Source organism: Lactuca virosa, chromosome 5 (assembly GCF_052849685.1).
Source record: "Lactuca virosa cultivar CGN04683 chromosome 5, Lactuca_virosa_CGN04683_v6, whole genome shotgun sequence".
NCBI lineage: Eukaryota > Viridiplantae > Streptophyta > Magnoliopsida > Asterales > Asteraceae > Lactuca > Lactuca virosa.
Genome location: NC_136430.1, coordinates 354,475,731 through 354,488,231, shown reverse-complemented (window position 1 = coordinate 354,488,231; position 12,501 = coordinate 354,475,731). Strand labels below are relative to the sequence as shown.

Genomic DNA, 12,501 nt, shown 5'->3' with positions numbered 1-12,501 from the left:
CAAATTCAAATTTAAGGGTTACATATAAAAGGGAATTCCAGGGGTTCATTGTCAGTTTACGCGATCAAAAAGCAAATTTCCCAAAATTCTCTGTTCATCATCCTCTTCAAACCCTAACAATGGCGACTTCTGCTCATGTTGATTCTCATACCACTGAAGATGCCTCTTCTTTACCAATAATGAAGATTCAAGCAACAAACAACTACTTGGAGGGTGAAGTTTCTCAGTACCCGGAAGAATCAAAGATGCTCATAGTTGCTTTGAAGAACTCGGTTTTGGCTAAAGCGATGTTCAACTCTTTCTCTGTTCCATTGTCCTGGCTTTCTCAAGCAGGATCAACTGCGACATACAACAAAGCATCTGATACGATTACTTTTCATCTGGTGAACGACAAAAGGTCAGGCTAACCAAGAAACTATTTTGCCAAATTCTTGATATTCCGAATTCGCCTCCATATGTTTCATTTACTTTTCCACAAATCGTTCACATGTTTAATGAGATGGGATATCAGCCTCCACTATCAAATATTAGTGATTTTAAGAAATCAGGTCTTCCAAGATTATGGAATTTCTTATTTGGAATTTTTCTAAGATGTTTAACTGGGAGATCAGTTGGACTTGACAAGGGGAGAATGGAGGTTTATGCAATGGTTGCTGGCATCTATTATGATCTTCAGGTGGACTACTCCACACAATTATGGAAGGAATTTCAAAAGGGTGTAGAACACACGAATGCTATTCATGGTATTTCGTGTGCAAGATACTGGAGTTTGATTTTGCAACACTTTTACAATAAAGAAGGGATTTTGGTACCCACTGATGAAGACAAAGCAGTTTTTCAATCATACCACTATCCGAAGGAGGTTATAGATAATGCTGATGTTTTTCCTACAGTTGCTCGTATTCCAGATGCGATGCTTAAAAGAGTTGATTCTTCGAACCCTGTATTGGTAGCCTATTTGAAGACAATTGATTCTTCAATTAAAACTGGTGTTTTACTGGGAGGAGATGATAAGAAAACCAAGAAGTCGAAAAAGCATGAAACTGAGTCCAGATCTTCGAAATCTCCAAAGAAGAAGCCTGAAACAGTTGAAGTGACTGTTGCTGAGACTCCAGTAATTGAGCCAATTATTGAAGAAACACAAGAACATGTAGTCCTTCCTTCGAAGACTGGCATGTTTCGAAGAATTAAAATGAAATCCACTCACAAAATCAAGTCTCCAACGCACAAAGTGGTTCGAAAACCTCAAATAACTCATCAAGGGATTCTAATTAGAGAAGTACCTGCACCTGTTTCTCCAGTGTCCAAGAAAAGAAGAGTTGAGGATATGGCAAAACATTTATCAAAGAAGAAGAAGAAGAAGACAAGAAAGCTGGTCATTTCTACTGAGTCAACTGAAGATGATGAAGAACGAATTCCTGAAACTCCTGAGAAGACATTTTTCATACCACCCGAAGATTCGATTGCCAAATCAGTTCCTGAGGAGGTTCGAACTTCAGGCATCCCTGCACACGTATCTGATACGGATTAAAATGTCAATATGGGTGAAGGAGGTTCGAAAAATGAAGCTACAGGTCCATCTACTTATACTCCTTTTGAAAGTATTGTTTCTTTACCATTATCCACTACACCTCTTACTTCAACTACAGATTCCCCAACATTCGAACACATTCTTGATCAACCTTTTACTTCTATTTTTTCTTCACAATCCACTGAGCCACCCAAACCAACTTCACCTATTCAAGAAACTGTTTTTATGGAGACAGAGACTGATAATGAGGGGTTTGGCGGTATGTTTGAAGACTTGGAGTTTCATGAAGAAGAAGAGCAGTTTCCAGATCACATGTTGATGACCATGAAGCAGTTTAAGATTTTAAATCAAAAGTTGAATTCTGTCATTCAATCTCAAGCAGATCTAGGGGTTGGTTCGTCTGTTTCAGGTGTTGAAGTTGATTCGTTGCTGAAGGTGTTTGAATCCAGAATCATCAGTAAAGTATCGGGGATGCTTAAAGATTCTGAATCTCGAGTCTTGGAGAAAGTTGATCTCAATGATCAAAACAATGAAATTCGAATCAATTCTCAAAATTCGAAATTTGCTGGTGATCTGAGAGAGTTGAAGAATGTTGCAAAGGAAAGACATGTTCTTTTTATTCAAGATGTGAAGAAAGTTCGAGAGGATGTAAACTTGCAAATTCACGAACTTCGTGAAGATATGAAAAGAGAAATAGCTATTGTTCAACACGACTATGCATCATTGCATCAAAAGGTTGATATCATTTGTGACGCAGTCACTCGATTTGTTAAGTTGTATGAAAATTTGAGTCCTCATATTACTCAACTTTCAACATCCGAAAGTGCAAGCTCTGAAGAAGTGCTTAAGTTGCTCAAGGAATTAAAAGAGATTTCTGATAGGCCGGTTTCTTCTCCATTGATTACTCCTGAATTTTTATCTCAGAAGTTTATCCAATTCGAAGCCATTCTCAACAAGCAACTCGCTCCTCTCTTTCGCATATCCAGTCTTCTTCCAACCACAAATGCCCCACCTGTTTTCACAGGGGTGCAAGGGGGAGAAAGAAAAACTAGTGAGTCGAAGACTAGTGGAGAAGATGCGAAAGTTGTGGGAAAAGTCTTTTCTTCGAAAATCGCTACAACAAAACCAATAATTGTTTCTGCTGAACAGGTGACTTCGACAGTCGTAACAACAATGCCAATTGCAAGACCAATTTCGAAAGGAATTGTGATTTGTAAATCTTCGGAGACTGGTGGGAGTGGTTCAAAACCAAAAGAGACAACTGAAAATCAAGCCTTGAAAGATAAAGGCAAGTCAGTTGTTGTGGAAAAATCAAAAGAAGAAAAGAAGGCTGAAGCTGATGATGAAATCGAAAAGCTCAGAATAGTTCAAAGCATTATGGCTCAGCGAGCAAATGATCCGAAGGGAATGGATAAAGGGGATCCAACTAAACACTATAACTACGAAACAATCGAGGCCAAGGTTGCATTCAATCACATGTATTCATTTGAGAAGAAACCAAAGCAGAGTTATTTGGTCACAAATACTGATGCAAGCCAGCTGGATTTTCCCATAAACGAAATGATGTTTATCATGCCTCAGTTCAAAGCAGAAGGGAATTTTAAAAATAAAGATAAAGGTACACACATGAACATTCGTTTTCATGCTGTTCTTGGAAAAGCCCATTAGGAAGTTTGGTCTTTAATAAAAATCAAGAAGGTCATACGTATGAAAAAGGATGTGGTTTTCGAAAGCACAGTCCAAAATGTTAAGTATGTGGTTGCCAGGGCAAATGGAAATATTTGCGAATTCATTGTTGCAGATTTTCCATTAATGAACTTGTATGATCTTATACAAGTTGCATTACTTTTGAAAGACAAATCATTCTCATTCCTTCAAAACACAGAACCAGATGAATTCAAGATTGGAGTAGCTCACATCAAGATTTTTATCGAAAACTATTATGAGTGCTTGGCACTAACAGATGTTGAATTAGCTACTGCAAAAGGAATGGAAATTAAAGCTCCGATGGCTCCAACGAAGACTCAGGCGGATTTGAAGAAGTATGCTGATGGTGAAATTTGCCTGAAGCCTTTTGGAATTGTCTTCGCAGGAAAAGACAAAGCTAGAAACTCTAAACGGTTCTTATTCCAAGCAAGTGAAGTAGAGAGATATTCAACATCTCAATATACGAACTTGATTGTTCGTATGAATCATTGCAAGAAGAACAATGAAGGTGACAAGAAAGAGCTGAAGAAGATTATCTCCTGGTACACGGAGATTCGAAGAGTATTACTGTATTCCATCACACTTCTTACAAATTGAAGACTTCGACTATGATTACAAAGGAGGAGATTGTAAGGGTCGAATTGTTGTAATTAGTCGAAGTATGTTTTGGACTCTTCGAATGTTTTGTAACGTATTTTACTAGGGCGCTTTTATTCGAAGCTTTAGAGTCAATTCCTTAGTATATTTTTTGTATGCTTTCAGTTCCTTATAAATAGGGTTATTTACTAGAGTTAAAAAAAACTTTTACAGACTTGTCTATTGCACTCTGTAAAGAATTCGAAAGCATAATAGAGCATAACAAGATCATATTTACATCGTGTGTTCAAATCTCATATTCTTACTTGAATTCATACTCTGATTAATTCATTACTCGATTCATTTGTTCATCACGATCACAGTAGAACAGAGAACTGAGGAAACCACTCACGAGAAGTACGAGATGACAAAACACCTTATGCGTCACACTAATATTTAATAAACTAAATAACCCAACGAGTTAGTGATTACACTACTCACATGATGTGTTAGGAATATCACCTCTTTCATCGCAACTAGTAACAGTAAATCAAGTGAAGTACGCCACTTCAAAACATATATAACCCGAGCCAACTTAGGGTTTTTGACACCTACATTCCATTTTGATAAATTTAAACACTTGTACAATACCTATTTTCTACTCTCTACCATAATACCGAATTTTCAATAGAACTGATGCGAATTAAATCGTAATCATGAATTACTCCCTCATCCGAACAAATCACATTATTTATATAAAAACTAAGGATCCTAGTCGGGAGCTATGATGGCTTAGTGTATACATTAGGGTCATTTATAATGAAGATTTTAAGGCTGAGAGTGTGTGATTCTGCCTTATTTCTTGCTCCTTGTCTGGTTGTGGATTTAGGGCAGAGTCACTCAGTTGACTGTCTTCCCAATCTTATTATACATGACTTGTATACACCAAGCGATTATAGAGGGGGCTAGCAAGGATTATATTATGAAAACTTCATCGTTGTCAAAACATTTAGAACCGTATAGAAGAACACGGAATTTATATGTGTATATAAATAAATAGAATACAACTAGGAACGACCATCGTTAGTTACAAACTTATTTCACATCTTGTAACAGAATCATGCCTTCACATCGGAATAACCAGCCAGCTGGCGAAACACCAATTCTACAGATAGACTCCCCCACTTTTCAAGCCGCGATCACAGCCGCCGTAACAGCCATCATGGGACAATTCAACACTAACGACACAAACAGACAAGTAAATGGTGTCGACAAGCCCAATCGTAGTAACAATCAAAGGCGCCCACGAGTGACTATCTGCAAGAATACCCCAACCTACAAACCTAAGAACATGAAATGAAGACCCTGGAACAAGAGAAGGGGCAGTTCGACTCAAGGACCTACTGAAATACAAACTGTGACAATCTAGACCTCCACTGACCCTACTACCTCAACACCGACAAAACCCTATGCTGGAAAACTCCCAAGCTGCAACAAGTGCAACAACCATCATAATGGAGTCTGCCGAGTGTTGCATTGTATTAGGTGCAACAAGAAGGAGCACATCGCCCGCTTCTGTAGCACTCTGATTCAACACATCACTTCAATCACCAATGTCAGTATAAGTCCAGTATGTTATACATGTGGTGAAATGGAACATTTCAAGGGAGATTGTCCAACAGAAAGGAATAACGGAGGAAAAGGAGGAACTTAAAAACAAGACGTGAAGAAACAACAAGGAACCCTACTTGAATTATCGGTACATTTCCAAACAATAATACCGAATTTTCACTAGAACTGATGCGAATTAAATCGTACTCATGAATTACTCCCTCATCCGAACAAATCATATTATTTATATAAAAACTAAGGATCCTAGTAGGGAGCTATGATGGCTTAGTGTATACATTAGGGTCATTTATAATTAAGATTTTAAGGCTGAGAGTGCGTGATTCTGCCTTATTGCCTGCTCCTTGTCTGGTTGTGGATTTAGGGCAGAGTCACTCAGTCGACTGTCTTCCCAATCTTAATTATACATGACTTGTATACACCAAGCGATTATAGAGGGGGCTAGCAAGGATTATATTATGAAAATTTCATCTTTGTCAATTACCGGAGCACTCGTACTGCTAATACTCGCTTAACGCGGTACGAAATGATAACCGTAGTAATACAAAGAATAAAACAAACAGCATTAAATACATATACACAGAATACACCATTGCCCTAAACAATTACTCCTTCCAAGCCGACTTAACACCTGTTACCATAAGAAGTTCCGACATCGTCATTCGACGTGGATTCGTTTGATCCTCACCATACCAATTTGTTGTGCTACAAAAAGACCTTTCACCATTAACCGATCGACTAACGAAACTCTTTCAACCTATAACGACTAGTCCGACATAAATCTCTGAATAGTCTCTATCTTCAAAGCTCCGAAGTACCCATGCGAGGGGTATCACACCTTCCTAGCTCACTCTGTAGGCAAGAACCTTGAAACAAGGAACATCGAGGATGTTCCGGAAGTCAGTAACCTTTCCGAAGTATCCTCAGCAGACCTCCCAGGAATATCACTCGTACAGCAAGTCAAGTTCAAGAATAGAGACTAAAGACCCATACAGCTAGCCTACCACTACTAATTGTATACGCGAGAGTAGTATGTACTTAGTATTTTACGGACATAGGATGTGTGTTTCCGCCCTATCTCCTGTTCCTTGTCTGGTTGTGGACTTGGGGTAGAGTCACCCATCCGACCGTCATATCAATCTTAATTATATACGACTTGTATACACAAGGCATTGACAAATGAACCCGGTATAAGTCGTTCCACGAATCCCAAGACCAAACTTCCTACCGATCAAAACAATAGATAAAGTAGAAAAGCTGACAAGAACATACCACAAGGAAGCAGTTAGAATACACAGTATATCACTAACAATTATTACGGATAAGAGGCAATCGATTCGCCTCACACTTTTGACCGTCATTACTGAAGTTTTTGAAAACCCAACTCGTCTTGAACATAGCTTACCATCCCTAAACAAACAGTCAGAGTGTGTAAGACGTTCAAACATTAGGAGTTATGCTTCACATCTATGTGGTGGACTTTGGCAAAGCATGGGACGCTCACCTATCACTGGTTGAGTCCTTTTACAAACAGTACCTACCCCCGGCACCAATACCACCCCGAATGAAAGAATTATACGGACACAAGCGCAGATCACCATTAGGTTGTAATGAAGTTAGAAACTCCCAACATGCAAAGGTACCAAGTAACCAAAAACACCCTCACCGACCAAGAGATCATAGAAGAAGTAACAGCGAAGACCATTCGGATCCGTAAGCAACTAGAGACATTACGGGAACGGCCCGTTGATCTATAAACCCCAACTACCACAGGAACTCGGTAACATATGCCCCATCTTCCATAATATCCAGCCGACGAGACTCTAATAATTCTACTCGATGAAGTCGAGGTAAATAAGAGTCTACACTTAGTAAAGGAACCAATACGAAAACATAGACAGGAAGAATCAATAGAGCGAAACAAATCCGCACACCAATAGTGAAAGTTCACGAGAATACCAAACGAGGACTTGAAATTCACTTCGGAACGAGAAGATCAGATGAAACCGAAGAATCCACATCTTTTCCCCAACACTTGAAGCCCCACTTAAAGTTCAAATTTCGGGACGAAATTCCCTCTAACGGGGGGATGATGTCACAACTGGAATTTTTCCTAGAACAATTCAAGTCTAAAACTCCAACCATGTACCAATGGATTTTCAATGGAATTGGATGCAATGGAAATATGACTTCCATGAGCCATACTTATGGGTATTATTTAAGTATGTGTGGTAATAACCCATGTTAGTTTAAGTTTTTATAAGCTAATACAAGTTAACAAGACATTAAGGACTCAAAGAAATCAACACTAATTCAAGTAATAAGTATGTGAGCATGCTATGATATAAAACTTAACTCAAAAACATAAAATAGCACATGTATATACAGAATTCTGTTTGGGGAATCTTTTCCCAAACTCAAAACTGAATATACACTATGGATTAAAGCTTGACCGAATTCTTTGTTCTCTTTGACTTGAAACCGAAATCAACCATTTCTAGAAGACTAGGACCGAATTCCCTTTTTTTCTTGACCACTAAGACCGAATTCCTTTCCTTCTTGAACAGTAGGACCAAATTTTTTTCTCTCTTTGACCTTAAGACCGATTTCCTTTCTCTCTTTGACCTTAAGACCGATTTTACTTCCTTCCAGGTGAGGTTATGGCCAAAAACACCTAATATCTTCATATCTTATCTTGATTCAGATTCCCAATGTGATAATCTCAGTTACCAACGTAAGTATCACATCACCTCCTCATTTTACTTCATATATAAGATACTTAATAAGAAGTTATCCTTCATTCTTCACATTCAGTAAACTTTCGTCCATCATTTTCCTCTCAAACTCCAAAGATTTTCAAGGGCAATTTCTTCCAGAGACTTTAGCTTTCAAAGTGTAATCCTCAAATATTATCATTGTAAGTTCTAAACACTCCAGTGTTTATACAACGACCTTCATTTCTAGTCCTATATATATATATATATATATATATATATATATATATATATATATATATATATATATATATATATATATATATATATACTCATTCATTTAAATCTATTTAAACATTAGGATACGATTATGGTTTCGTGTCCTAAATCAAAGTTCATCATTTCTATTCCGTTATCACACTTGAGGTGAGTTCATACCTCTACGTTTTTCAATAATTTTTCTATGTTTTAGGGGGGGATACAAGTAAAACACAAGGAAACTTGTGAAAATATACAAATTATTATTTACGTTTTCTTACCTTTTTATGCATTTTACGTAAAGATTATTAATATGCAAAACAACGTCACCACCAAATAGTGTAAATAATTACATGTAAAATACGTAAAAACGCAACGGTTTTATTCCTTCAAAACATATACATTTAAACTATAATAGGTATAGTTTGGAAAACATTCACATTATTTTACATTTTCGGGATCAAGAAACGATTATATACAAATACGATTATTTTTATATTTTATAACTATTACGAAAAAGGTAATAATTTTACATACGAACGACTTCATTTCAAAAATACGTAAACTCGTTGGAAATTTGTGAGCCATCGTCTTCGTTATATCTACGAAGATATACATGAAAGTCCTGTTTTATAACCCGAGTCTCCTCTCGGAGAGCGTGATACTTGTGTATAGATCTATACGGGATTGATGACCCCGCACCCTGGCTGTTAGCTACAGCACGACCGGCAGGTTATGGGTGACAAATATCAAACATAACGATGCTTGAAGAACGTCGCGGCAGGCAAATCATTCATTAGCACGGTTATGAGAACTCACATGATAAACGACTATACGTTATTTTAAGTGAAATTGACAATACACTTATTTTGACGAGAAAACATAGCTCTTCAAACGGTTTTATAAACAAATAAAACTAAATGTCATTAACTCAAGTATGGTAATTTACTTACACTTTTCGGTCTTGGTTCATATTAGACTAACAGTTCACAGTTCAGTTTACAGTTTACAACTCAGCTTTATGGAAAATATAGGATTTTTCGGGATAAACATAACTATTTTACAAGCAAACAGTTCACAGTTCAGTTTACAATTTACAACTCAACTTTATGGAAAATATAGGATTTTCCGGGATAAAGACAATTACTTTACAAACAATCAACTCACAGTTCAGTTTTATAGAAAATATAGGATTTTCTGGATAAACTCACTTTCATTTTCAAAGAACAAAGAACATACTTTTACATACCAAATACTTATGAACTCACCAACTTAAATGTTGATACACTTTCAAAATCACTTGTATTCTCAGGAAACTAGTAGACATGTACACACACAGGTTATGAGAAGACGGAGAGTAGTAGCTTCAAGTCTTTATTTTGCTATCTACTTTTGGAGTCAATCATATGTGATTCGAATACAATGTAAGAGCTTTATTATTAATACAATGGTTGTTGTTGCTTTGATTACTATTATTCATTGTTATGATATTATACATGACGTCCTCCGCCCCTGAACGTTTCCGCCGTTTCGGTTTGGGGCTGTGGCACACCACAGCTTAATGGTGTTGCTGAGAGGAGAAATCGGACCTTACTTGATATGGTTCGATCTATGATGAGTCGAAGTACCCTTCCTTTATCTTTTTGGAGTTATGCTTTACTCACCGCTGCCCATATCTTGAATATGGCACCGACTAAGAAGGTAGAGAAAACACCTAATGAGATGTGGTATGGAAGACCTCCATCCTTATCTTATATGAAAGTTTGGGGATGCGAAGCTTATGTTAGACAAGAGACTTCCAGCAAACTTGAGCCTAGATCTACCAAATGCATCTTTGTGGGATATCCTAAAGATTGTTTAGGATATTACTTCTACAACCCTAGTGAGAATAAGCTCTTTATTTCACGAAAAGATGAATTCTTAGAAAGAAAATTTCTAACGGATGAGGCAAGTGGGAGGCGTGTGGAACTTGAAGAAGATCAAGAACCTCAACCTGATGCATCTTTAGTTGGCACTAGTACTGAACAAGAGGTTGTTGAAGATGAAGAGATCAATGTCCTTCAACCTACTGAAACACGAGGCGTTCGCAGATCTGGTAGAATTCTTCATGAACCTGAGAGATATGAATTTCTCATTGACGAGTGCTTCGTAATGACTGATGTTGATGAGCCGGTCAGCTACCAGTATGCAATGACAGATCCTGAATATTCCAAATGGCTTGAAGCCATGAACGTTGAGATGCAATCTATGAGAGAAAATCAAGTTTGGGACTTGGTTGATCTTCCTCCCAATAGCAAGATTGTTGGAAGTAAGTCGGTCTTCAAGAAAAAGATTGACATGGATGGCAACTTACACACATTCTAAGCAAGATTGGTTGCTAAAGGATTCACTCAAATTCATGGGGTTTATTATGATGAAACCTTTTTCACCAGTCGCTATGATTAAATCAATTAGGGTACTATTTTCCATAGCTGCATATTATGACTATGAGATATGGAAAATGGATGTCAAAACCGATTTTCTGAATGGACACTTGGAAGAAGATGTCTATATGGATCAACCTGAAGGTTTTGTCGACCAAAATCATTCTAATAAAGTGTGTAAGATCAAGAGATGCATTTATGGGTTAAAGCAAGCATCTCGTAACTAGAATCATCGTTTTGATGATGAAATCACAAAGTGTGGTTTATTAGAAATGAAGATGAATCTTGTGTTTACATGAAAACTAGTGGGAGCTCGGTGACATTCTTGGTCCTATATGTGGATGACATATTAATCATCGGAAATCATATTCCAACTTTACAAGGTGTAAAGTCTTGGCTAGGAAAGTGTTTCTCAATGAAGGACCTAGGTGAGGCACAATACATTCTTGGAATTAAAATCTATAGAGATAGATCAAAACGATTAATAGGTCTAAGCCAAGGTAAATATTTTGATAAAGTATTGAAACGATTCAATATGGAAAACTCTAAGAGAGGATTTGTACCCATGGCACATGGAACTATACTAAGTTCATCTCATTGTCCTAGCACAAAGGCTGAGCTAGACAAGATGAAAGATATTCCATATGCTTCTGCAATTGGATCCATCATGTATGTTATGAATTGTACAAGACTTGATCTTGCTTATGCTATGAGCATGGTAAGCAAGTTCCAAAAAAATCCATGGGAGAGTCATTGGAGAGCTATGAAGAACATCCTAAAGTATTTACGAATAACTAAGGATTTGTTCCTCGTCTATGGAGGGGTGGAAGAAAGCTTAAGTGTAAAGTGCTACACTGTTGCTTCCTTCACAACTGATAGAGATGATTGCAAATCGCAATCAGGATATGTCTTCATTATCAATGGGGGTGCAGTATCTTGGAAAAGCTCCAAGCAAAGTGTTGTTGCACAATCCACTACAAAGTAGAATACATTGTTGCTTCTGAAGCTTCACAAGAGGCTGCCTAGATGAAGAAATTCTTTGAGGATCTAGGGGTAGTCCCTACCATTCAGGACCCCCTAGACGTTTTCTGTGACAATAAGGGTGTTATTGCTTTGGCAAAAGAACACCGAGCGCACAAGAAGACCAGGCATATTAGCCATAGATTCAACTTCATCTGGTATAAAGTTGAAGAAGAAGACATTAGTATTTGCAAAGTTCACATTGATCAAAATTTGGCGGACCCTTTCAAGAAGCCTCTTCCTCAAGCAAAATTTGAGGGACATGCTCGAGGAATAGGACTTCGCTATTCTAGTGATTGTATTTGATCTATGTATTAGTATTAAATATTGGAACATTATATAACATCATCTATTGTAATGACTATGATATATATGGCATATGATATTTTCATTAAATATTTGTTGTGTTCTTTATTAACATGTTTAATCCTTGAGTGAATTTATTCACTCTAAAACTCCATAGTCATTTGTCACTGTGTGAGCAATAATGAAATAAGACTAAAATGAAATAGGATTGTTGACAAAGCGTAGTAACCAATTTCATAGATACTTACTAAAGAGTAAGTATTGGAGTGACCCATTCAAGATCACTTCATGGATCACTGTCATGAATGATACTTGATAAAAGGTAATATTTGTATAT

At 37.2% G+C, this 12,501-nt stretch overlaps 1 pseudogene; it reads left to right on the top strand.

Annotated features, from left to right (window-relative positions):
- Positions 1-11,373: 11,373 nt before the first annotated feature.
- Positions 11,374-11,823, top strand: LOC145113446 (secreted RxLR effector protein 161 pseudogene; annotated as a pseudogene).
- Positions 11,824-12,501: the final 678 nt, after the last annotated feature.